The sequence below is a fragment of the Octopus sinensis genome, linkage group LG6, assembly GCF_006345805.1.
Source record: "Octopus sinensis linkage group LG6, ASM634580v1, whole genome shotgun sequence".
Taxonomy (NCBI): domain Eukaryota; kingdom Metazoa; phylum Mollusca; class Cephalopoda; order Octopoda; family Octopodidae; genus Octopus; species Octopus sinensis.
This window is the reverse complement of record NC_043002.1, coordinates 119126751-119154210: the sequence shown is the minus strand read 5'-3', so window position 1 is coordinate 119154210 and position 27460 is coordinate 119126751. Positions and strand designations below refer to the sequence as shown.

The window sequence follows — 27460 nt, the reverse complement described above, 5'->3', positions numbered from 1 at the left end:
CGACATTCGAAAGTCTGTGTGCTAATAATGACAGCCGTTTACCGTTCGCTCTATAAATATACCATATATATATATATATATATATATATATATATAATATATATATATATATATATATATATATATATATACAGAGAGAGAGAGAGAGAGAGAAAGAGAGAGAGAGAGAGAGAGAGAGAGAGAGAGAGATAATGACTGTGTGGTATTTGCTTCCTAACCACATGGTTCCGGGGTCTGTCTCATCACTGACGTCTTGGGCAAGTGTCTTCTAGTATATACTCAGGCCCATCAAAGCCTTGTGAATAGATTTGGGAGACGGGAACTGAACGAAGTCCGTCATATGTGTGGGGGAGGGGTTCCACTTCCACTTGACAACCGGTGTTGGTGCATTAACGTCCCCATAACTTATAGATCGATAGAAATAAAATCAGGCTTTACAAAAAAACAGCAAGTACTTCAGTCCATTCGTTCTACTAGAATTCTTTAAAGCTATGCTGCAACATGGCTGCAGTCTAATGACTGAAACATGCAAAGCATAAAAAATAATTTTGAAATTCCAATAAAGACTTTGGATTAAACTTTCCTTACTGGAATTTTTAATCCAAAACGTTGATGATTCAAATTCATACGACTCTGACCTTCCAGGTAGGACTAATGAAAACATTGGCTTCAAATTTTGGCACAAGACCAACAATTTCGGGGGTGATGTAAGTCAATTACATCGATCCCCAGTGCTCAACTGGTGCTTACTTTATCGACCCTGAAGGGAATGAAAATCAAAGTCGACCTCGGTGTAATTTGAACCCAGAACGTGAAGACAGAGGAAATGCTATTAAGCATTTTCGCGACCTGCCAACGATTCTACCAGCTTGCCGCCTTAGGACTATTGAAAATATTAAATTATAATGAGATCTTACTGTCACAACTGATCGATACTTTGCAGAGGACTATTATAGTTGATTGAATCGACCTTAGTTTATGACTGATGTTTAGTTTTACTTACAGAGGGTTAAAGCGCCTTACGTTTTGGGTTCAAAACAACAAGATCAACTTTGTGGAGTGGATAAATAAAATAGCAGTCAAATACTAAAGAGGTCGATTTAACCGACTTATATTTCTGGCCCTTTGCTAATATTAGAAATAATTATTAAGATGATAGATTACAGAAACTGCAGAACACTGGACAAAATTGTACATCATTTAGTTACGAACCACTTTAGTTTCCTTGTTAACTAAAATACCTCGCAACTAAATACTGTACAATTTTGTCCAATGTTCTGTTGCTTCTCTGGTCTACCACCTTAATATTTGCTTTTCCTCATCATTTCGTGGTCAATGAACTAAGTAGCAGTCAAGTACTGGGGCCGATTAATTGACTATTCCTTCAAACAAAATATTAGATATCAAAATATTTGAGTATCACGAAAAGCTTTTGAGCGCCAGTGAAAAGGCACCAATCTTATAACCAGTCGATAAACAACATACTCCATTACAAAACGAATTATTTTGGTTAAAGTTACCATCATTAGTAACACATCTTTTCAATTCGTTTCAGATAATTTTAACTGAAATTACATTTTCTTCTTTTTTTCCAAAATTGATTCCATGTCTGGCAATGGTTGTTTTGTTTTTACTTGGCTATAAACTACATTAAAAATGTTACTTGGTAATTTTACAGTATTTTTATTCATTTTATCAAATTTTATAAACATGGTTTTTTTTTTTTACATTCATTTAGTAAATTTTTACAACATTAGTATGAGAATTTCATTCGTAACTTTCTTTCTGTTTTTTTCTCTTTTTCGTTATTCGTGAAACGTGCTCAACTTTTTGCTGGTCTATATACAGTAACGTTGAAATTTTGCCATTCAGAAGAAATATGAAAAGATTTTATATTAAAGATTCCCAATTGTGACCTGTTCGTAAAGTGAAAGCAGTCAAGTTTATTGCTTTTAACAACCAATCTATCATCATTTTTTTTAAGAAAATATTGTATTTGCTCGGAATTCCAACAATCTGCCAATGAATTTAAATTTTCAAAATCATGAGAAATCTCTTCCATTGCAATTAGAAGACTAATTTTTAGATGCTTCATTTTCAGCCTGAGAATTATTCACTGCTGGGACACCGTTGGTTTTTGGAGGACGAGGATTTTTTTTTTGTTTTTGTTTTGCGTTTTTGTTTTTCCTTTTTATGCTTAGTTTTGATTTTTAGCACCTTGTTGGGTGTGAATGAGATGATTTTGATAAAAAGCATTTTCAGCGTAAACATTTTATTTCAGGCAGTGTATCAAGAGCCATCTTATCCAATGTTGTCTTTCCTCTATCTGTGGTATACGATAGATACTTGAATCGCTTCTTTCCACTTCTTCCGTCGTCAAAGGATATTTTATCCTAGAAACTATTATTTACATTATTTATAGCTCCAATTGCAATGTTGTAGCTTTTTATTCATCAAATTTATCAGTACTCCAAGCAAACTGTTCTTGATATATATATATATATATATAATATATATATATATATATAATGTCAAATGAATTGCGACGATATAGGGTTCCATTTGATCCGATCAACGGATCAACGTGCTTGTGAAATTAACGTGCAAGTGCTGAGGAATCCCCAAGACATGTGTAATATTAACGCAGTTCTAAGGGGGTGGGGAGAGGATTCAGCGTGATACAGAATGCTGAAAACTGGCTCTTTGGATCATAGGTTCTATTCATTTTTATCAGCTGAGTGAACTAGAGCAGGGTGAAATAAAGTGTCTTGCTCAGGACACAATGCACCGCTGGGAATCGATCTCACGACCTAAAATACACACAAACACGCACGCATGCACGCACACACACACACACACATAAGCTACTTAAATTGCTGTATATATAAACAGATTAGCTGCTTGCTTCTCTGGGACCGGTCAAGTGAAGTAGACACCTCTGCTGAGAACCCAGTAAGGCTCGATAATCCATTAAGTCTGTTCATTATTTTTTTCAATCTACAGAAGAATAATTACATTTGTTCAGTTTATATGTCTACTGCGTAGGTTACATATATCACATGATACCTTGATATTGTTTAGACTGAGAACCCTGTTAAGAGGCCGCTGATATTAAATAAAGTATTAAATACATATAGTATGCAAATTAGTAAGGAAAATAGATGAATATGCCCTGTTTGTAAGTCTACTACTTAGGTCATGTATGTATGTGTGTGTGTGTATGTGTGTGTGTGTGTGTGTGTGTACATATATATAAATGGGCACATAAGTACAAAACAAGGTGTAAAAATTGTACTCAAATACCAAAGGTAGAGTAATATATTTATTATATTAGCATAGAACTGTTACTCAGTTTCATGTTCCCGTTCGCGGACAGTTGTCAGACGAACGGGAACGTGAAACTCTGAGTAATACGCGCATGCACACACAGACACACACACACACACGCACAGACATGTATATATATATATATATATATATATATATATATTATATATATATATATATATATATATATATATATATTATATATATATATATATATATATATATGTATGTATGTATGTATATATATATATATATATATATATATTATGTAGTATATATATATATATATATATATATATATAATATATATATATATGTATGTATATATATATATATATATATATATATATATATATATATATAATATATATATATATGTATTGTATATATATATATATATATATATATATAGATATATATTATATATATATATATATATATGTATGTATGTATGTATGTATGTATGTATCATGAAGATGTGTGACTTAGTGGTTAGAATGTTCGGCTCACATTCGTAAGGTCGTGAGATCGATTCCCAGTGGTGCATTGAGTCCTGTGCAAGACACTTTATTTCACCCTGCTCTAGTTCACTCAGCTGATAAAAATGAATAGAACCTATGATCCAAAGAGCCAGTTTTCAGCATTCTGTATCACGCTGAATCCTCTCCCCACCCCCTTAGAACTGCGTTAATATTACGCATGCTCTTTACTTTTTTACTTGTTTCAGTCATTTGACTGCGGCCATGCTGGAGCACCGCCTTTAATCGAGCAACTCGACCCCGGGACTTATTCTTTTGTAAGCCCAGTACTTATTCTATCGACCTCTTTTGCCGAACCGCAAAGTAATGGGGACATAAACACACCAGCATCGGTTGCAAGCAATGCTAGGGAGACAAACAGACACACAAACACACACACGCATATATATATATACATATATACGACGGGCTTCTTTCAGTTTCCGTCTACCAAATCCACTCACAAGGCTTTGGTCGGCCCGAGGCTATAGTAGAAGACACTTGCCCAAGGTGCCACGCAGTGGGACTGAACCCGGAACCATGTGGTTGGGAAGCGAGCTACTTACCACACAGCCACTCCTGCACCTTGAGGATTCCTCAGCACTTGCACGTTAATTTCACAAGCAGGCTGATCCGTTGATCGGATCCATGGAACCCTCGTCGTCGCAATTCCTTTGACATATATACATATATACATATATATCAAGAACAGTGTTTAGGTTAATCCTTGTTGATGACTGAAATTTTCAGACTATTTGTATCTCGATATCGTCTCATTTATTCATCCACTGTCATTTAACTAATTACGTTTCTAAGTTCAAATCTCAACGAGATCAACTTGCCCTATTTTTTCATTCTGGGGGTCAATAAAATAAAGCCCATGTGTCGTAAATATCGGTTGATCTTTCCACAAATTCGAGATATACTTACGTAGGAAATCAAACTTGATTCTATGAACAAAGTTGAAATTGACAGATATGATAGAGGGCAAAACTAAATACCATTCAATATTCGTTCCGGAATTCTTGAAGCTAAGTTGCCAAGCATTATTAAATCTCTCTTAAGTCACACCCTACCGTCTTCAAAAAGTAAAGGATGTCATGCATATCGAGGATAATGTAGTCATAGAGAGATTATACTTTAAACAAATACTAGATGGCCATAACTGGACCCCTTTGATAAAGACTATACTCATTCAGAGCTAACCTTGGGTTGAATAGCGATGGTCATAGAACAGAATGTCTACTGTCGCCAAGCCTTGATCGCACGCAGTTTCAATCTCCGGTTGGTTTATTACACGTCATACATGACGCTAATGCCTTCTCGAAAGGCATGACTATCACAACATCTCATTTACCAGGTTATGCTTTTCTAAATATATGCCTCTGAAATAAACTAATGAATTATGATAAGAAATAATTGGATAGATTTCATGTTTTTAATTTCACTATAGAAATCGGAAAATCAAAGGCAGGATGATCCAAATGAAGGCAAAAAGATTTGTACAAAACGTATTTTAAAGAACTTCTACAGGGAAATATAATTTGGTGGGGGTGGAGGAATGAGGTGTAACTAGTTAATCTAAAAGCGATGTTGAAACGATTTTCATTGGATAACCAGATGGTTGCCTGACCTAAATTGTATGATATATGAATATAGAGGCGTAAAGCAATCCTTACTCAGAGACATGTCTGTTCTATTGATCACTTACTACCGCCATTTTTTTCTTTTTCGGTTTGTTTTATCACTTTCGTTTACAGCCAAGCTAAATTCTTTCATTTATTATTCCGTTGAATGATATAATGATGGCAGTAATCACACTGTTTCTATATATGTATGTGTGCGGCGTGTGAGTGTACACATCTATGCGTATATGCTTTTCTGTATATCTAATTGTGTATATATGTATTCATGCACACACACACACACACACACATATATATTATATTATTATATATATATATATATATATATATATAATATATATTATATATATATATCTATATATATATATATATATATATAAACGTTGAACACAATGAGAAACGAAAACATAAAAACAAAAACATGGAAACGGACATTTTTTCAAACAACGAAAAAACAGAGTACAAGACATACAACACAAGGAATATTCCTCTTCTTCAGTTGTCCCTGTTTCGTCTACTCCGCATTACGAAGGTAAGGACAAGACGCGACTTTGTTGAAACAGTCCTTCCCGCAAAGCAAATTTAATAAAATTTGGGATTTTTTGCGGAGGGTGAAAGTGGTAGCAAGAACAGGACAGTAAAAACAATACAAATAAAAACTGTAAAAGATAGGACAAGGAGAATAACACAGTAAAAACAAACGATGAGGGCTGTTAAGCCAAGACGATGGAAAAATTAATTTGACTGCATTGAGAAGACAGCTTATGAGAAGGACAGGATAAGCCGTGTTGACTCGTTGAAATAGCAGTCGGAAAGATGGCTTCCCTCAGGTCGCATGTCAGTGACGAGAGGGAGGAGGGGAGTAAGAGAGAGGGAACGGTGAAAGGGAGAGGAGAAGAATAGGGAAGGGTGGGAGAGAAAACCAGAAAGGATGAATAACAAGAGAGGGAGAGAGACAGACAGAAGAGAATTAGTAGTAGTTAAGAATGCGTATCATAATTATTGAGATAAAACTTACTTGGAAATTGATGCGTGGCGTTCGATCATATAATAACAAAATAATATATATATACATATAGATGTAGGTATGTACATATATGTATGTATATATACATATGTTTATATATTATTTTGTTATTATATGATCGAACGCCACGCATCCATTTCCAAGTAAGTTTTATCTATCTAGAAATTTCTATCGGTTAGTTTCGAGACGCATAAATTATAATGGTTATTGACAATTTTTGTCTTTTTTTCGGCATATTTGGCATTAGAATTTTTCTTCTGCCCTCATTTTGTAAATAATTTATAAATTTAACCTTTAAAGGTATTTTTTGATATGCTGGCCATTGATAAAAAAATTTTCCGGAAAAAAATTTTATCCTACATTAGTTATAAATTGAATAGTTCACTTCTGGATTCTCTCACTCTGTGAAAGTTTCTAGTTCGAATCATACGTGTCTCGAGATGGGCCGAAGATTTTCTTTTTGGAATATATTTGGGGTACTTAGGTCTGCTCGGGACTTAGTGCTTGCTTTTTCCATGGATATGAGTAAGTATTTCACTTATATATCACGTATTTATCGCTGAAGAGGGGGAAATTCTTATGAATTAACCCCGAAATTGGGACCAATACGGTAATAACGGATTTTTTAGAAATTTCTATCGGTTTGTTTTGAGACGCATAAATTATAATAGTTATTGACAATTTTTGTCTTTTTTTGGCATATTTGGCATTAGAATTTTTCTTCTGCCCTCATTTTGTAAATTATTTATGAAGTTAACCTTTAAAAGTATTTTTTGATATGCTGGCCATTGATAAAATTTTTTTCCCGAAAAAAATTTTTATCCTACATTAGTTATATATATATATATATATTATATATATATATACATATATACATTGTTGCATATTATTGTTTTCAAAAACTGGGAAGATCACAATTTAAAGTACTTAATAAAGAAAGAGTAAATAAAAGGATATTGAAATGATAGTTCTTAATATGTGTCTGTGTAAGTTTGAGTGTATACATACATATAGTGAAAAATAAAGACAAACAGAAATGTAAATATTCTATCCTTACGTGTATTTCACCATTACATTTATTTGGAACTCAGCATTAGATGTTCCATGTGCTTTTAGATGCCTAATTGCAATGGATCATCAAGGGAACACTTTATTGCCTTATGTTACAGAGATCTAATATATCATGCATATGTATGCATGTATGTAATAGAAAGAGGTTTCAAAGAAAAAAGACTCACGGTGTATAAATAGGGGAAAAGTAAACAGAAACAAAGAAAATACACATTACGTATAAAAGTAATAGCTTTTCTTTGAAAATTAAAACAAAGATATATACATACAAATAAATGATTTAAGGTAGAATTAAGAAATATAAAAATCATTATTATGAGTCATTATAGAAAGTCAAAGTTATACCGGTTTCGTCAGAGCTGATCACTGACTTTGAAAAAAAACGTAACGGTCGCGACTGGAACACTTTTGATCGTATCTCAACCCAGTTAGAGTTTTCATGGAGTTAAACAACAAAATCATCAGCGAATACTTTCTCTTTAAACTACTTTTAACTCATGTTCGTAATACACATTTTCAGGAACAAACGCTGATGATACACGGGTAAATACACATCTTCATTATACACACTAGACATGTATCTGCAATATGTGTGTAAGAGAGAAAGGGAGGAGAGAGAGAGAGAGAGAGAGAGAGAGTGTGTGTGTGTGTGTGTGTGTGTGTGTGTGTGTGTGTGTGTGTGTGTGTGTGTGTGTGTGTGTGTGTGTGTGTGTGTGTGTGTGTGTGTGTGCGGCCAGCTGGCAGAACCGTTAGCACGCCGGGCGAAATGCGTAGCCGTATTTCGTCTGCCGTTGCGTTTTGATTTCAAATTCCGCCGAGGTCAACTTTGCCTTTCATCCTTTCGGGGTCGATTAAATAACTACCAGTTACGCACTGGGGTCGATGTAATCGACTTAATACCTATGTCTGTCCTTGTTTGTCCACTCTATGTTTAGCCCCTTGTGGGTAATAAATAAATAGTGTGTGTGTGTGTGTGTGTGTGTGTGTGTGTGTGTGTGTGTGTGCAGACAGCGCCCGACCAAACATGTAAGAAATATTTCACTTCGAAAATTTTCTGAAGTAACCAAACCTAGTCATCCTCATGATTCAAAACTCTTTCTTGTTCTAATTCATGTGTTCCAAATAATAATAATAAACGGAGGCGGATTTCTTCATAAAATATAAGCAAAGAAAAAAGGTAGACAAACTGAAAGAAATAAGAACATTTTTGCAATAAATATAATAAGTTATATAGTATAATATAATATAATGGCTAAAATTTCATTTTATATGATAATGTTTAAGCAAAATTTAAATAACCGAGTGAAGATTGGTTATGTGAGAAAAATTCTGTGAAAGATTGCATAAAACAAGTTTGAATATATCAATAAATAAATAAATAAGTTATAGCTGTCTTATGAATTCAGTGGAAATTTATAACTATTTTAGAAATATATTAACGAAAGAGTAAAAGTTTTTGGGGTTTTTTTTTGAAACGGTGGTGTTTCATAACGATGTAAAAGATATGAAGCAATCCAAAATTTTATAATAGACTTATGAATGGAAGCACTCCGTCGGTTACGACGACGAGGGTTCCGGTTGATCCGATCAACGGAACAGCCTGCTCGTGAAATTAACGTGTAAGTGGCTGAGCACTCCACAGACACGTGTACCCTTAACGTAGTTCTCGGGGATATTCAGCGTGACACAGAGAGTGACAAGGCCGGCCCTTTGAAATACAGGTACAACAGAAACAGGAAGTAAGAGTGAGAGAAAGTTGTGGTGAAAGAGTACAGCAGGGATCACCACCATCCCCTGCCGGAGCCTCGTGGAGCTTTTAGGTGTTTTCGCTCAATAAACACTCACAACGCCCGGTCTGGTAATCGAAACCGCGATCCTACGACCGCGAGTCCGCTGCCCTAACCACTGGGCCATTGCGCCTCCACAATAGACTTATAGTGACACGGACTATGAATGTTAGGCGGAAACAGAAATTTTTTGGAGAGTCGTCTTACGAGTTCAACACCTTATCAGCAGTAAAAACAGTATATATGTGTTCAATAATGCACAAACATTGTCTTTAATTGTCTTTCAATACTTTCACTCTAACATTCAATCGTACCACCTCTCATTTCTCCCGTTCATCACGAAGCAACGAGTAAGTCTCCACGAGATTACACAACCTACTACAAATAACAACCAGATCTCCCTCACATCATCTTAAAAAATAGTGCATTGGTACTATATACAAATATTAAGAAGAAAGCTAGAGCTGTCATAATGAGAAACCAACTCATTAATTGTATACTAATATACGGCCAAGCTTCCTAAGTTTAAAGAATTTATCTGCTCGGTTTTGCCACCAAGAAAGCAACATACACTAACATAGACAATCTCTGATATTTTTTTCACTCGACATTTTTAATTTTTACTCAATCCTGTAAAAATCCCAGCAATTCACCGTCTTGGATTTGGACTTCATTTTATCAACCCTGGAACGATGAAAAACGAAATTTGACCTTAGCAGGATTTGAAATCAGAACATAAAGAATCAAAACAAATACAGCAAGGCATTTTCTCCGATGTTCTAACGATTCTGCCACTTCAACACTTGCATTATACATCTACTCAATCAAAGCTAATCCGAGTTTATGAAATATATCAACAAGATCTAAACTTGTATAGTGATGTCTTCTGTTCTTATGATGGCGAAAAACTCAGCTCATTCTTCGCAGGCGTGGCTGTGTACTTGAAAAGTTCGATTTGTAACTGCGTGACTCCGAGTTCGAGGAAAATGCATAGCACATGGAGAAAATGTCTTCTACCTTGACCTCAGTTTGACAACCACCTAGTGAGGGCACTGAAACGGTGTGGAACCCTAAGATGTGTGTATGTGTGTGTGTGCGTGTAGGTGTGTGCGTGTTCGTGCGTATGTGCGTGCGCGTATCATCGTCGGTTTCTCGATCCTATAAATTATCTCGCTCCATTTGCTTTTATTTTGAGAATTTGAATTTGACGGGTACCATCCGCTTGATTGAGGGAACCGACTGCAACCTCCAAAATACAAACTCAGTCGCCTAACTACAAACTCAGCTGAGGGTAGTGCAGTACAGAAGCCAAATGCAGGATTACTGGCAGCCTGTTCTATAGCCACAGTTGGCCAAGCTGTTCGGATCTTCCACCAGCAACGGGTTCAGCTGTAGCCCTTCGCTAGGACTTGTCTTATTTGATGGCCAACACTGTCACCTTATCAAAACCTCGTGCTTTTGATTGAGAACATTTTTGTCAATCAGCAGTGTCACCTGCTCATTTGTCTCCCTTAAATATACCCACAGATGTTGGTCCGCGGCTGTTTTATTTTGTTTGGCCTTCTTCATAGCTAAACTCCATCCTGAAAGCCACTTCACGAGAAGCCTTTCGTGAACGTACCTCTTCTCGGTCAACTCCGTTTCTACACAGAGAAATAGTTTGTATATGTGTATGTGCATGTGTGTATGTGTATTTCTGTATGTATATATGTACATGTGTGTATGTATATATGTGTGTGTATATGCGTATATGTGTGCATGCGTGTATGCGTGCACGTCTTTGTGTGTGTGTTTATATCATACACCATTCAGCGGCGGAAAGTGTATACAACGGCGAAATTCCGGTGCTATTCAGAGTTCATAGATTAGACGCTGCCTTGTCACTCTTGATGTCAGAAATACGATGAACCAATGATTGTCCCGACAAAATCTGGCAAATTAATGAATATGTACTTTGATACATTTCTCGTGAGTAAACCTTGCTTCTATTGAGCCAGTATTACTTTCAACGTTGAAAGCAGGATTTCTCAATATGATTTATAGAAACATAAAACTGCAGAGGGAGCTAATCTGCACCAAACACCAACGATGCTTCACTTTTTTCTTTGTTGTCTAATATTGGGCTAACAAGTATCCACTGTTGTAAACATCGCTTCAGCTAGAACTGACCGAAACTCTACAGTAACAGATACGTTGTTGTCGCCGTCACCAGTAAGAATACTATGGCAGCAGTTTGCGGTACTGTTGCATGTAGAAAATGTTCTTTGTCCTCGGGAAGACATGTATAACATATATATATATATATACAATATAATATAATATTATATATGTATATGTATGTATGTATATATATATATTATATATATATATATATATAATATATATATATATATATATATATATATATATTATATATATATATATATATTGTTATATTTCGGAATGGTCATATTGCCAGTTTAGCCAATAAAAACACACGCACTATATTTTGGTGTTATTTTGCTTCAGTGATATTATTTTTTACATTAATCTTAATCTTATTTCGGCCAAAGTTCTTTCGTCACACTCCTGTGACCGCATCAGTGGTCCTTTGTATACGAAAAAATATAACAATATAACAATATCTGTTTCAACACACGACTTCACATAAAAAATCTTGCACAACAAATATTTAAACGTATATATATATATATATATATATATATATATATATATATATATATATATATATATATAACCTGAAACAGTTGTTTCAAAAAGCAACGCAAATTGAGAGGAAGAAGAAATCGATTTTAGTGTGTTAACTTTCGAATCGATAACCGTATAAATACTGCCAGAAATGCATTTAACTGTACTCTGTATGCAATGCAATTCTCGCGTTTATAACATACAGTATATTTACAGTGCGTTGCTTCTGAGTAGTAGTTGCTTTCATATGTAATGTGTATGCACCTAACTTATGTTAATATCAAATATCATTAAGGTGCCATACGTAAATTATATAATGCTCTTATATTATATAACTCGCGGTATGAAATTGTCGTTTTACTACGATATAAAACATCAAAGAGTTATTCTCTGAATGATAGCAAATCGGTTTGCAAAATAGTATATTAATCAGTAAAAATAAAATAGGAATATTTATACAATATATTACTAAAGAGAAACCAACTCACTAATCGTATACTAATACACGGGCAAGCTTCCTACGTTTAAAGAATTACGCGCATAATAAATGGAAAGCTGATAAAAATGCAAATTAAATCATTTTTGATTATTATGTGACAAGCTGATTGGATGGTTGATATAATCGATGTCTTTCACTCGCAGAGTCTTCATATTCTGGCAGACAATCAATCTGAGTTGTTTGTTTGCTTGTTTGTTTGTTTTGTGTCTGTTTTGTTTTTTGTGTTTTGTTGCTTTTTTTGGTTTTTTTTTTTTCATCCACTTGAGTCTTAACTATAGGGAAAGAAATTAACGAATAGTGGCAGAATATTACCTGTGAGACCTGATATTATGGCGTAATCGAAAATTCATTCTTCGTTTACATGAAGGTATTAATAAGTAATACATAACGAGTAGCTTTGAGGAAGAATTAAGCTCCCGAGGAGCCGAGTCTGCAAGCTAGTTCTGATTCCAAGCTGAATCCCTTTTCTTTAGCTAATTTCACTGGATAAGGCATGGAATCACTAATCCTCACTTCCCCTGCCTCTATGACGTAGAACTTTTACACAGACACAATACAAACCAAAATTGGCCTTTTATACTGATACAGGTTAGTATATTTGCAAATAAGGATATTTTTGATTGACTTGCTTCTAACATATCACTGGTACACAATGGTAAAAGATTGATGGAAGGCAATGTAGAAATTGAACTCAAAACTTAGAGGGATAGTCATGTGCTCAGTTGTTTTGTCACGCTACACCCTTGATAATATCACGTGATATAGAAACCAGTATTCGTAATCATGTTAGAGTAATTAGTTAATAGAAGTAGCAGAGCAACGGATTATGTTAGTATCTAACTTCGTACCTCTTTACTCTTTTACTCTTTTACTTGTTTCAGTCATTTGACTGCGGCCATGCTGGAGCACCGCTTTTAGTCGAGCAACTCGACCCCGGGACTTATTCTTTTTGTAAGCCCAGTACTTATTCTATCGGTCTCTTTTGCCGAACCGCTAAGTGACGGGGACGTAAACACACCAGCATCGGTTGTCAAGCAATGCTAGGGGGACAAACACAGACACACAAACACACACACATACATACATATATATATATACATATATACGACGGGCTTCTTTCAGTTTCCGTCTACCAAATCCACTCACAAGGCATTAGTCGGCCCGGGGCTATAGTAGAAGACACTTGCCCAAGATGCCACGCAGTGGGACTGAACTCGGAACCATGTGGCTGGTTAGCAAGCTACTTACCACACAGCCACTCCTGCGCCTCTTGGTTTTATGCTAAAATCTCACCGATGTTGATTAGTACTTCTTGTATTCCAGTCAGAGAAAAGACAAAACTCAGGAAGGAAAAAAGGAAGGGAGGAAGGAAGGAAGGAAGGAAGGAAGGTAGGAAGGAAGGAAGGAAGGAAGGAAGGAAGGAAGGAAGAAGGAAGGAAGGAAGGAAGGAAGGAAGGAAAGAAGGCAGCTATCCTCAGACTACCGTCTTGGCCCGAATGCTTACCGCAGAGTGGACTCCACTAAAGGCACCAAAAGGTTAATGTAGTAATGTTAAACTAAATGACAAAATAAGTTAGCCTCTCAAGAACTGGAATGGTCCCCCGATGAATTTCCATACAGTTTCTGTCTAGAGAATTCCTTTCAGGTGGTATTCATCAACCTGGTGCTATTGTAAGATGGCACTTACCCAAAGTACCATGCAAGGGAATCGAACGTAGAACTGTACCGTTGCAGTCATGCCTGCAACTATTTTATCCCTTTGAGGTCGACATATTATACATTAATTATATACAGTGGTTACTCAGTCATGACCTCTGACTTCGATAACTGACCTTTTAAGCATTATTGAAAGCTCATCAATTAAGTAATAGCAAACTAATGGATATTATAGTCATTGAGTTTAAACAAATAAATATATTACACACAAGAAACTGTTAAATGTTATTATATTATCATATTAGCTACTGTTAATCTGCGCTTATAATATTAATATGTGCTTATAATCAGTATAAATTAAAACTGGTCTCTTACGTTGGCACAATGCACACATTTATAGATTCATATCTTTCACAGCAATATTAATGAAAAATATGATTTCGATTGGAATTAATCAAGTGTTTGGACCAAGGCTGCAAACTCAGCTAAAACAACAGCTTGGCTGTTACGTCTACAGTTCGGTACTATAATACTGTATTGTTTTAACTAGGATTGAATTATTTCAAATCTTTCACAAAAGCCTTATATTTGCGGGAAGATAAGGAGGGTAGTTTTAGTTCTTTAGTTGATATTGGCGTTAATTAAACAAATTTATTTGAAACAGGAAATGAAACCGCGTCGAGGAATCGGTTCGTAGAATGCTTTGATAAAGTCGATCATGGAATGATATGTCACAAATTGCGTGATCTTGGCATAGTTGGAAAATTGGGAGAATGTCTTCATGACTTTCTGAAGGATAGAAGTCAGGTGGTAGTAGCCAATGGGGCCACCTCCATTAACACGCAAATAGTGAGCGGTTTTCCGCAGGGCACTGTTTTGGGACCACTACTGTTCATAATGGCCCTGTCGGACATGCCCTCAGCCACGCAGAGAGCCACGATCACAAGTTACGCAGATGATACAAAAGTTTTACAGGTAATACAGAACCCTGAAGACACTGTGCACCTGCAATGCGAGCTGGACAAAATATACAAGTGGGTTGAAAAGAATAGCATGCAGTTCAATGCTGAAAAGTTTCAAGCTTTATGCTATCAGCATGAAAAACTAAATGCAATACCCAATAAATACAATGGACCTGGAGGGATTGCAATCCCAGAGGCACAATCCGTGCGAGACCTGGGTATTTACATGAGTAATGATGCAACCTTTCATGTGCATGTTGCTAAATTGGCAATGAAATGTAGGCGGCTGACCGGATGGATTCTTAGAGCCTTTAGAACAAGAGACCAGGAAACCATGATGGTCCTCTGGAGGACACTTGTCCTAAGCCACTTTGACTATTGCTCTCATCTATGGTTACCATCCAGTGTCAAATTAATCACAGAACTTGAGGCGATCCAACGAAGCTACACGAAGAAGATAGCCTCTATGCAGCATATAAGCTATTGGGAAAGACTCAAGAGATTAAAACTCTATTCCTTAGAGCGTAGGCGAGAAAGATATGCCATAATATACATCTGGAAGATCCAAGAAGGACTTGTCCCAAACTTTGGCATCGAGAGTTACACAAATGCCAGAACTGAGCGCCACTGCATAATGCCAAGGACTCCAAATTTGCCATCAAGATGTAGGACAAGATACTGTGATAGCCTGGGCTTCAGAGGTCCACAGCTCTTCAATATCCTCCCGAAGGACCTGAGAGACCTGCATGGGGTTGATGCAGATGTCTTTAAAATAAAACTGGATCTCTTCCTGTCAGGTGTCCCAGATGAACCAACTTCACGGCAGGGGGTGCAGATGAGGGCAGCTGCATCGAACTCTCTCATGCACCAAATGGCAATTGCTATAAAGCATTCGTGAAGTAAAATCATGTAGCAACACTGAATGGCGGTGCCCCAGCATGGCCACAGCTCGTGAGCTGAAACTAGATAAAATATAAATAAATATAAATTAAATATAAATATATCATGTCCCATGTTCACTGTTTAATGTCTTACTAAATTGTTTGTACGATATAAATGTTATGCGAGGAAGCTACGCAGCCGTTTGACTGTGTAACTCAGTGGTTCTCAACCATTTTTTGTCTATGGACCCCCTTGATTCCTATTTTACTTTAATGGACCCTAATAAATATTTGATGCTTAAAAATGTCCCGGATAAGGTGTCTGACTTCGAATCAGAAAATTGCGAGTTCGAGTCTGGTCGTGGTCGAATAATCTTTCAAGGCGGTGCTCCAGCATAGTCGCAGTCAAATGACTGAAACAAGGAAAACAATAAAAGAACCTCATATTTTTATAATTAAATGGTTTTAGGAATTGTATAATAAAAATTGTTAAAATATTTTGTGCATAAATTTTAACAGCAAAATTTTGTGAGGACCCTCTAGGACAATGTGGACCTCGGTTGAGAAGCACTGGTGTAGCTGGTTCGTATGACACTCGTTGCGCACAGTCGTTTGAACTGCGAGAAATAGCAAGCAAATCTTTTTAAATCACGCAACAACGTATTAGAAAAGAATGATTTAACTATACTTTCTAAGACATCCTGCGATTAGAGATTTCCTAAACGACACATTACAAAGAAATAGCTGCAACATTGCCTCACTAGCCTCACTAGCCTTTCTAATTCTGTGTTTGATAGCACACTACGACTAAGGTGAAGCAATAACTGATCGTATCCACCTTGCTGCTTCTGCTGTAATCACCTGAGTTGCTGCTCGTCGTTCTGCAGAGCACCTGTGGGTCATATGGCTGCTCAGTGCCATGTGAACAGAGGCAAAAACAATAGTAATGATAATGCATTCTGCTATTGGCACAAGGTCTAAAATTTTGGGACAGGGGTTAAGTCGATTGCATCGACCGCAGTACTCAGCTGGTACTTAATTAATTTATCGGCCCCTAAAAGGTCGAAAGGCAAAGTCGGCCTTGGTGGAATTTGAACTCAGAACGTAGCGACGGGCGAAATGCTGCTAAGCAATTCATCCAGTGTGCTAACGATTCTGCCAGCTCGCCGCCTTAACAACAACAACAACAACAACAATAATAATAATAATAATAATAATAATAGTGGTTTAAATTTTGGCACAAGGCCAGCATGTTTGGAAGAGAGGCTGAGTCGATTAAATCGACTCCAGTATTCAACTGGTATTTATATTATCTACAAGTCGACTCCGGATGAATTTGAACTCAGAACGTAAGCACGGACGAAATGCTGCTAAGCATTTTGACCGGCGCGCTAACGATTCTTTTCTACTATAGGCACAATGCCTGGATTTTTATGGGGAGAGAGACAATCGAACACATCGATCCCAGTATTCGACTGGTACTTATTTAATCGACCCCGGGAGGATGAAAGTCAAAGTCGACCTCGGCGGAATTTGAACTCAGAACGTAAAAACAAACGAAATACCTATTTTCTTTACTACCCACAAGGGGCTAAACACAGAGAGGACAAACAAGGACATACAAACTGATTAAGTCGATTACATCGATCCCAGTGCGTAACTGGTACTTAATTTATCGACCCTGAATGGATGAAAGGCAAAGTCGACCTCGGCGGAATTTGAACTCAGAACGTAACGGCAGGCGAAATACGGCTACGCATTTCGTCCGGCGTGCTAACGTTTCTGCCAGCTCGCTGCCATAACAATGACAATAGTAATAACAATAATAATAACGACAGCAATAATAAAAACAAAAAAAAAACAGCAACAGATTACTGCATCATTCGTTCTAAAAATCCATCGATAAATGAAATCAGTTGATTCCCTCGAATGTATCTAACAACAGATGATACTTCTATTGACCTCAGAGGAGAGGCAAATTACTGTAGTTGTGCAGTTCATTCCTTTCCAAAAGGCATTGGTGTCAGAAACAAAATTAAATAGCTATATATTTAATAGCAGGAGTGGCTGTGTGGTAAGTAGCTTGCTAACCAACCACATGGTTCTGGGTTCAGTCCCACTGCGTGGCATCTTGGGCAAGTGTCTTCTGCTATAGCCCCGGGCCGACCAATGCCTTGTGAGTGGATTTGGTAGACGGAAACTGAAAGAAGCCTGTCGTATATATGTATATATATATATATATGTGTGTGTGTGTGTGTGTTTGTCCCCCTAGCATTGCTTGACAACCGATGCTGGTGTGTTTACGTCCGCGTCACTTAGCGGTTCGGCAAAAGAGACCGATAAAATAAGTACTGGGCTTACAAAGAATAAGTCCCGGGGTCGATTTGTTCGATTAAAGGCGGTGCTCCAGCATGGCCGCAGTCAAATGACTGAAACAAGTAAAAGATTAAAAGAGAGTATACAGGAAACGAAACCGCGAAACATGCTTACATCATCTTTCCATCTTCAATTGTAACTGGAAACGTATTGTCTGTCAATCTTTGCTGTACAACGTGAACACTCAATATTCTACTTGAAACCATTTAACCCTCAGACAACAAAAACACCATCAGTAACAAAACCAAAAACAACCGCTGCAAGTTATAATGTTTATCCTTAAAAAGAGGCAGGATTATGTTAACTCCGTGACTTTTGATATGTGCACAGAATCAAAGGAAATTAAAACATCATAGCGTAACAACAACCCAGGGTTTTTCAAAAGGGATTATCCTATTAGCTCAAAGACAAAGTTGTTCTTCAGTTTTTCTTTATTTATATTTTTTTCGCTTTTCTTTTTTTTTCTTTTTCGATTCATATCTTCTCGAACATTATAAAAACGTCATTACTCCAAATACCATGAAAGTCGTTAGATTAGGTAATGTGTAATGGCGGGGAAAAATAAAATATCATTTGACAGAATTCCGGAGGTAATGGCTTTTGCTTTAAAACTATTAAAAACCATATATATATATATGTTTATATATGTATATATATATATATATATATATATATATATATATATATATATACACGCGCACACACACACACAAATACACACGTGCGCGCGCATACACTAAAAAAGGGCAACGAAGTATTGATCCAGTCGATAAATAAGAGGGAGGGTATTCCAGATTTAGATAATGAACGATTGTATTAAATGGATCATGTTAAAACACTTTAATAAGGACTTACAACTGCTGTAAGTTGGAAAACCTGAGCTAGTAGTAGTAGTAGTAGTAGTAGTAGTAGTAGTAGTAGTAGTAGTAGTAGTAGTAGTAGTAGTAGTAGTAGTAGTAGCTGACAGACCTTTGGGGGTTTGTCCACGAGGTGCAGTATTTGCTCCTCAGAGTAGAAGTAGCTACTACTACTACTTCTGCTGTTATTACTACTACTACTACTACTAATACTAATACTACTACTACTACTATTTGCGTCGTAGCAGAAACGGTAGAACATCTGTCTCAATGCCAAAAAGCATTTAGTACCAGGCTACATAAATGCAATACTAGTTATGTACTGGACTTCGATTCACTCCTCCACATCACATTTATGTTTTTGTAACACCAACCATCGGTATGTTTGTGTGTGTGTGTGTGTGTGTGTTGTGTGTGTGTGTGTGTGTGTGTGTCATTGGATGGGCATCTGTTGGTCTCGAGAGACCATGGATCTGCCCCCGAAAAAATTGACTCAGTCGCTGATGGTGGTGCAGCGTAGAGGCCCACACGGAAGTGGTAGACACACGTATAGCGACTGCATTTGAAGGAGCTCTCTACTGGCGCTACTGATTTTTCTTTCATCGAGTGCTCATTTCTTTGATGACAAGTTCGTTTCTCTTCCCCTTACTTCATCCCCTTTCGCAGTATTTGTCCCCAGTGTGGGCGATCATTTGCGACCTCCTCCCATCTCGGGGCATCCAGATTTATTGACTACGTATCTCTCTTGGAGACGTCCTTGAAATGAAGATGAAGTCGTACTGGTAGCCAATTCGCCATACAGGATGTCTTTTGGGATCCTCCTATCTGGCATGCTATGTAGATAAACCGAGCCAGCGCAGACGGTGCTACTGGAACAAGGTGAATATTCTGGATATCTTGGCGCGGTTGAGGACTTGAGTGTTGGTGATGTGGTCGATCCACTTGATATCCAAGGTGCGTCTCAAATTACGAAGACGGAGGACGTTGAGACGCCGATGTTGTCTAGAGAAGAGGCTCCATGTCTCACTTCCATAAAGTAACGTACTCAGGATGCACGCCTCATAGACAGCAATCTTGGTGTTTGCGGTCAGCTTTCTGTTTTCCCAGACTCTCTTTGTGAGCCTGACAAATGTGGAAAATGCTCGTCTAGTTCGTCTGCTGATCTCAGGGTCGAGGGAAAGGTCGTTAGAAATGGTAGAGCCAAGATAAGTGAATTCATGGACTACCTTCAGCTTGCAGTGTTGAATGGTGACGGGGGAGGTCACCACTGACACATTGGCCCAATACGTCGGTCTTCTTCAGACTGATAGTCAGGCTGAATTCCTGACAGGCCTTTCAGAGTTTGTCCACGAGATGCTGCATTTGCTTCTTAGAGTGCACTGTCAGTGCTGCGTCGTCTGCGAACAGCATTTCTGTGATGAGTACCTGGTGAACTCTGATTTTTTTTCTTTTTTCAGCCTCGACAGACTAAACAGTTTACCGTCTGATGGTGTGAAGGTAGACACCATCGGTTGATATTCCAAAATGTGTGTTTTAGCATGACTGCGAAGAAAATGCCAAACAGGGTGGGGGAAAGCACACAGCCCTGCTTCACGCCACTACATACGTTGAATACCTCCGAAGAAGAGTCGTCAAACTGAACGATGCCTTTCACATCCACGTGAAACGATTGGACAATCCTAAGAAGGCTTGAAGGACAGTCAATCTTGGCAAGAATTTTGAACAGACCATTTTTACTAACTAGGTCAAAAACTTTTTTTGAGGTCGATGAAGGTAACGAAGAGCAGTTGTCTTTGCTCTCAGCACTTCTGTAGCTATCGAAGAGATCAAGTCAATGGTGGAGCGTTCTGATCTGAAACCACACTGGGATTTGAGGTATCCGCTCTAGGCAATTTTCTGTAATCTATTTAAGACCACGCGGACAAAAACCTTCCCAACGGCGCTTAACAGCGAGATGCCTCGGTAATTTCTGCAGTCAATTCTCTTCCCTTTGTTCTTATATAGGATGACAATGCTGCAGTCTCTCAAGTCTTGCGGAATTGTTCCTCTTCCCATCACTGACACACTAGCTTCAGCAAATGGCTAAGTAGAACTCTGTTTGCATACCTGATGATCTCTGGTGAGATGCTGGCCAAACCCGGTGTTTGTCCAGTGGGCAAGCCATCAAAGGCTCTACTCAGTTTTTCAGCAGTTGGCAGTGTGTCCAGCTCCTCAATGACGGGTAGGTGTTCCAGGTATCTAGCGCGCTATCCGAGATATTGTTTTCCTTGACGTAGAATTCAGAATAACGTTCCACCCATCTCTCCAGCTGCTCATTTTTGCCCTTGATGACTTTTCTATTCTGGATTTAAGTGGAGCTATCTTGCTCTGGGTAGGGCTAATGGCTTTCTCGATATCCTCATACATTCTGCAAATGTTGCCCGTGTCAAATGACAGTTGGATGTCTTAAAATAGTTCTAACCAGTAGTCATTTGCACAGCTTCTCACTGTCTTCTGCATATGTTTTTCTTCTTGATCTCAATGCTTGCAGAGTTGTCCTGGTGAGTATTTGTGTTGTTGTTGTTGTTGCTGTTGTTATTGTTGTTGTTAAGCAACAATACGGATAAGGATGATTAGGTAATAGTCTAGGGCTTAGGGGCGGGAGACCCCAGACCTTGGAAAAAAAAAACTTTGGTCGTCTTGTTGTGGTCGAGGGCTCTTCGTTGACGCCCGACACCACTGGGAGGTGACCCTCGAAGTCGCTGGAAATGGATATCTCCAGGTCCAAATTCTTGAACGGCAGTGTTTGTGCTTCTGCAGGGTAGCGCGCTTCTCCTCCATGGGTGTATTGAGCTCTTTCACACTCGCCTCAAACCTGTCTTGTGTCAATTTTCTTCTCCCAAATTCCTTCAGGGGAGTGCTGTGTATAATGTCCCTGAGAGAGTCCCATCACTGCAGAACATTGCCTTCCGGTGGATCTACAAGGAGGGCGTCTTCCAATGACCTGGGGAACGCATCTGCCTTAGCTGGCTGCTGGTTTGCAGTAACATTGATACGCCGCTTGCCAGAGGGCTTGGCACATGGCCTAGTGGTTAGAGCAGCAGACTCGCGGTCGAGGGATCGCGTGTTCGAATCTCAGACCGGATGGTGTATGTGTTTATGAGCGAAACACCTAAGCTCCACGCGGCTCCGGCAGAAGGTAATGGCAAAACGTCTGCTGACTCTTTCGCCACAACTTTCTCTCAGTCTTTCCTCCTGCATCTTGCAGCTCACCTGCGACGGACTGGCATCCCGTCCAGGTGGGGAACCTGTATGCCAAGAAACCGGGAAACCGGCCCTTATGATCCAGGCATGGCTCGAGAAGGAACAAACAACAAAGAGGGCTTGGCGCAGTGCATCACTTTTGGTTGGAGCTTGAGATTGCAACGGTCTGTGTCACAGTCAGCGCTCTGAAGGGACTGAGTTAGGATCACATTCCTAAGGTGGCTGCGTCTTGTGATGATCTGATCTAGCTGGTACCAGTGACTTGAGCGTGGGTGGCACCACCAGGAGAACTTGTGCCGAGCTTTGGCCTAGAGGTAGGTGTTGGTGACACATAGTCCATGGAGCATACAGAGCTCCAACAGTCGTTGCCCATTTTCATTCATTTTGCCAACCCCGTGCCAACCCCGTGCCAACCCCGTGCCGACCCAAATATCTTGGCCAAAAGTCGTAATCAGCTTCCATTCTGGCGTTGAAGTCACCAAGTGGCACCAGCTATTCTCCATTTGAGATCACCTGTATTTTCTTAGAGAGCTGATCCTAGAACTTGTAAGGAATATGTGAATATCTCCTCTTGCACTTTTGGGGTGCAAGTTGGTGCAATCACTTTCCGTTGCTTTTATATCCAGACTCTACCAGTCAAAGAAACACAAAACACAGACGTAAAAAATAGATATACTTTATTGTTTTATACCGGTGAGAAATCAGTGGTATATCTGATGTCCTTGGTTCTGGGCGCGCAAGGCTGAAAGTTAATCGATTGTAATATTTACAATGTTCAGCCGCTAAAAACAGAACGGGTCAAAAATGGCGTCCGGAGGAAGAAGATGATTTGACTGCAACAATTCAGGTTAAAAGTCTTCGGCCAAAAGACTGCTGCTATCAAAACCGGAGAGAGAGCGAATTAAACGTCTGCTTCTATGAAATGCCTGCCGCTGTCTGTCGGACGCTAATGGTCAACGCTTTACGCTCCCTTGCCTCTTTGTTAAGGCTCGCTCTCCCTTGCCTCTATAAGCTAAGGCCACGTCAGCAAAATTCCCTCTTTCGGACTTCGTGTATTCGCGAGAGGGCGTTGCTCGCGCGCGCTGTTGTATAGGATCACTACAAAGCTCCCCTCCAGTGCCTAAGCACGAACAACAATTCCTTGTAGTGACCATAAAACTCAAGGTGGATACCAGACAACCAAACAGCACACAATATAATAAAATGGCAAAATTTATAACATACACAAGAAATTTACTAAAGGAAAAAGAGAAAAAATACTCAATGAGCAAAAATCAAGAGTGCATGCATGAAAGTGTATACGTCACAAAGTACAAACCCTTCCGCTGAAAGGAGCGGAGAGAAAGCAAAACTCACAGTCAATGAACCTAGGCGAAATTAAAATCCAACTTCTCTAAAGGTGGTTGATCCTGCAAAATAGCAGTTAAATCAATTGCTGCAGGAGAGGAAATGGAATTGACAGAAGCTCGCTAGTAACACAAAAGGCAAAAGTGCAAACATGCTGGTGTGATGCGCGACACAGATAATTTTCTGTTAATTACGTGACCAACAGTGGTCTAACAGGGAAAAATAATTACGCCTAAACATGGCGCAGCGCATGTGAACATCCGACGTCCCATGAGTCGGGAAAAGAATTAAGCTAACGCAAACGTGTTGCAAAAAACAAGGCAATACACGTGCGAAGCAAAGGCGCATGAAATGCAATAGTGTTTGCCAGAACGAAAAACAGCAATGAATATGCCAGTGGTTGAGCGATTATATGCCTCGTTCGTAAAGGAACAAAGGTATGGCATGCCGGCGCGTTATAATGGACAAACAACCCTCTCTATGTATACGTGACCGACCTAGGGTCTATAGAAATGAGGGGTGTCCACAAAAGGCAAATTTAGCATGGAAAAAACAAGCGAGAAAAGCATGTGTGACGTATGTATGTGAGAGATAGCATTTATGTGTGTGTACGTGTGTGCGACAGAAATACATACAAGGTGAATGCGAGCAAAATATAAAAAAAATACAGCGCATAGAAAAAATGTCTCTCGGGGCTATTCCAGACAAGAGTTAATTTACCAGTCTGTAATAGCCTGAAGCACAATAGCAGTTCGTTCTGTAACAGAAATGTTGAAATCACAAAATGCAGATGCCGGTTGAACACAATGTGTAGCGGTTGTAGCTTCGATGCTGTGACAGGTTAACTGGAACAGAAGAATCTCGTAGATAGACGGTGCTGTGAATCCTTGGTGTGCATATGCACATACAGCGTGCACGCTAAAGTTCCGCGAGTTGCTATGTACATCTTGTGGAGGTCGACGGTGTTGAAAGGCGACGGTGGTGGTGGCGACTGTAGTGGACTTGAGACAACATCGTTCTTAGTGATGATGGCGACGAAGATAACGACGACGTGAAGTAGAAAGACGACGATGGCGATGACGAAGGTGGAGAAAAGGCATCGTTGATATGATGGCGTCCGTCATCATGGCTGTAGAATAAGAAAGAGGCTCCTTCTACAACTGTTTGTGGTGGCCGGAAACAAATCGTCGAAAGATGAATGCGTAGAGTTAATCGTGTTCCGACTTCGCAGAAAAACTGGATTTCTTTGTTGATAAGTGATCTCTGGTTTTAGACCAGAATCACGTCGGGGTCACCACTGTAACGAACTTGGTGATTGAATATAACTTCTCTTGTACTTTCGGGGTACAAGAAAGCAATCACTTTCCGTTGCTTTTATATCCAGACTCTACCAGTCAAAGAAACACAAAACGCAGACGTAAAAAATAGATATACTTTATTGTTTTATACCGGTGAGAAACCAGTGGTACATCTGATGTCCTTGGTTCTGGGCGCGCAAGGCTGAAAGTTAATCGATTGTAATATTTACAATGTTCAGCCGCTAAAAACAGAACGGGTCAAAAATGGCGTCCGGAGGAAGAAGATGATTTGACTGCAACAATTCAGGTTAAAAGTCTTCGGCCAAAAGACTGCTGCTATCAACCGGAGAGAGAGCGAATTAAACGTCTGCTTCTATGAAATGCCTGCCGCTGTCTGTCGGACGCTAATGGTCAACGCTTTACGCTCCCTTGCCTCTTTGTTAAGGCTCGCTCTCCCTTGCCTCTATAAGCTAAGGCCACGTCAGCAAAATTCCCTCTTTCGGACTTCGTGTATTCGCGAGAGGGCGTTGCTCGCGCGCGCTGTTGTATAGGATCACTACAAACTTATCCATGGCGTCTTGCGTGGAATAGAGGGTTGACAGGCACATCAGAAGTGTGCAATTGGAATGAGGGTATCCGATCCGAACCGTCACTGCTGAGTTCTAGCAACTTCAGCAGACAGTTCCTCACGACAAAGCCGACATCATGCTATCTGGCTTCATCTATGTTTTTCCCTTGCCAGAAAAAAGCATACACTCTTTCACGAAGTAAGTACACCTGGGAGTCTCGTTTCCTGGAGTGCTGCAATGTCGTAGCAGTTCGTTGTTGATCACTGCTGTCTCGCGCGTGTCGCTGATCTTTGGAAGATCTTTTGACAGACCAGTTATCATGGTCCTTATGTTTCAACATTCAAGTCTGAATGCTGGTTTTTTGCGTTATTTGCTTGCTTGTTTGTTTGTTTTTCTTAGTGCAGGTGGATTGTGACGAGACAGCACCTCATTAATTGGTGGGTGGGCTGTTCATTGAGGCAGAATGGCCTCTCCCTCCGTCGGAAGTACGCCTTGTTCTTGCGTCAATCATATGCAGGTTTAAAACCGGTAGACTGCTCCTTTCCGTTTTTTGTCGCCGCCGTTAGAGACACTGGGCTCAGTTTTTCATGAGAGATCGGCAGTTGCCCGTGCAGCTCATCTTCCCTATTGTGCTATAAGTCGATTACATCGACCTCAGTTCTGGGGCAGTACTCATTTTATCGACCCCGAAAGGATGAAAGGCAAAGTTGACGTCGACGGAATTTGAACTCTAGAACGTAAAGACGGACGAAATGCCGGTATTCGTTTTGTCTGGAGTGCTAACGACTCTGCTAGCTCACCGCCTTCCCGTAAATTATATATCATTGTCATTATTGCATCTTCGGAATTACAAGAACAGCAGATAAAATACTTTGCAGAATTTAGACACTGTCTTTAATTATTTCGTTTTAGAGTCGTTCAAATAAAATTACATTTATGGACTGAAATAGATATAATCAAATACACCCCTCCTCCAGATTACTGGTCTTGTACCTATGTAAGAAATTATTTAGCATTAGGAACATATAAGACAAAATACCTTGTGATATTTAGTCACGTCCATTTACGTTCAGAGTTCAAATTATGACACGACTACCTTTGCCACCCATCCTTCCGAAGTCGATAAAAATTGTGTCCTATTCAATTACAGGTGTTATTGTAGAATTGGCTGTTTCCTCTCTTATAATTGAAAGTGTATACAATAAGGAATTTTAGCGTAGGCCTTTGTGCTCATATTTTTAAAAATCTTTATTGTGTACGCTGCTACATCACTAAAGACGGGTCGATTAGAATCACTGAGGCCACATTCCTTCTCATAACATCGTCAAGTTCCTTCCAGTTTCTTGTTATTTACAGTGAACTCTCGAAAGTATAATCATTTTTTTTTCTGTCAGAATATGAAGAAGAGAGGTGTCAACCATTTCAAAGAAACAGAAAAACTGGAACAGCATCACTGGGAAAATAGCTCGACAGGTACCAAAGAATGGTGAATTATGAAAATATTCTCAAAGGAAATGTCATAGAAATTGCACAATAATAGATAGCTAGTGTGACATTTGAATATGTCAATGAAATCAGACAGTCGGTATTCAATATGAAAAACATACTAAAATTTGAGGAAAGTTTTTTTTTTTAGTGGGGATTATGTGTATGAGTGGTTTATGTTTTGTTTTAGATATTATTGTATATATATGTGTTTCGGTGTTTC

The 27460-nt window shown here is 38.8% G+C and overlaps 1 long non-coding RNA gene across 1 annotated transcript; it reads right to left on the bottom strand.

The window, feature by feature from the left end:
* Positions 1–3837: 3837 nt before the first annotated feature.
* On the bottom strand, positions 3838–27181 carry LOC118763770. Its single transcript, XR_004999523.1, has 3 exons — positions 27171–27181; positions 13189–13191; positions 3838–3942 (listed from the first exon to the last, which is right to left on the bottom strand). It is a non-coding gene; the product is annotated as an uncharacterized LOC118763770 (long non-coding RNA).
* Positions 27182–27460: the final 279 nt, after the last annotated feature.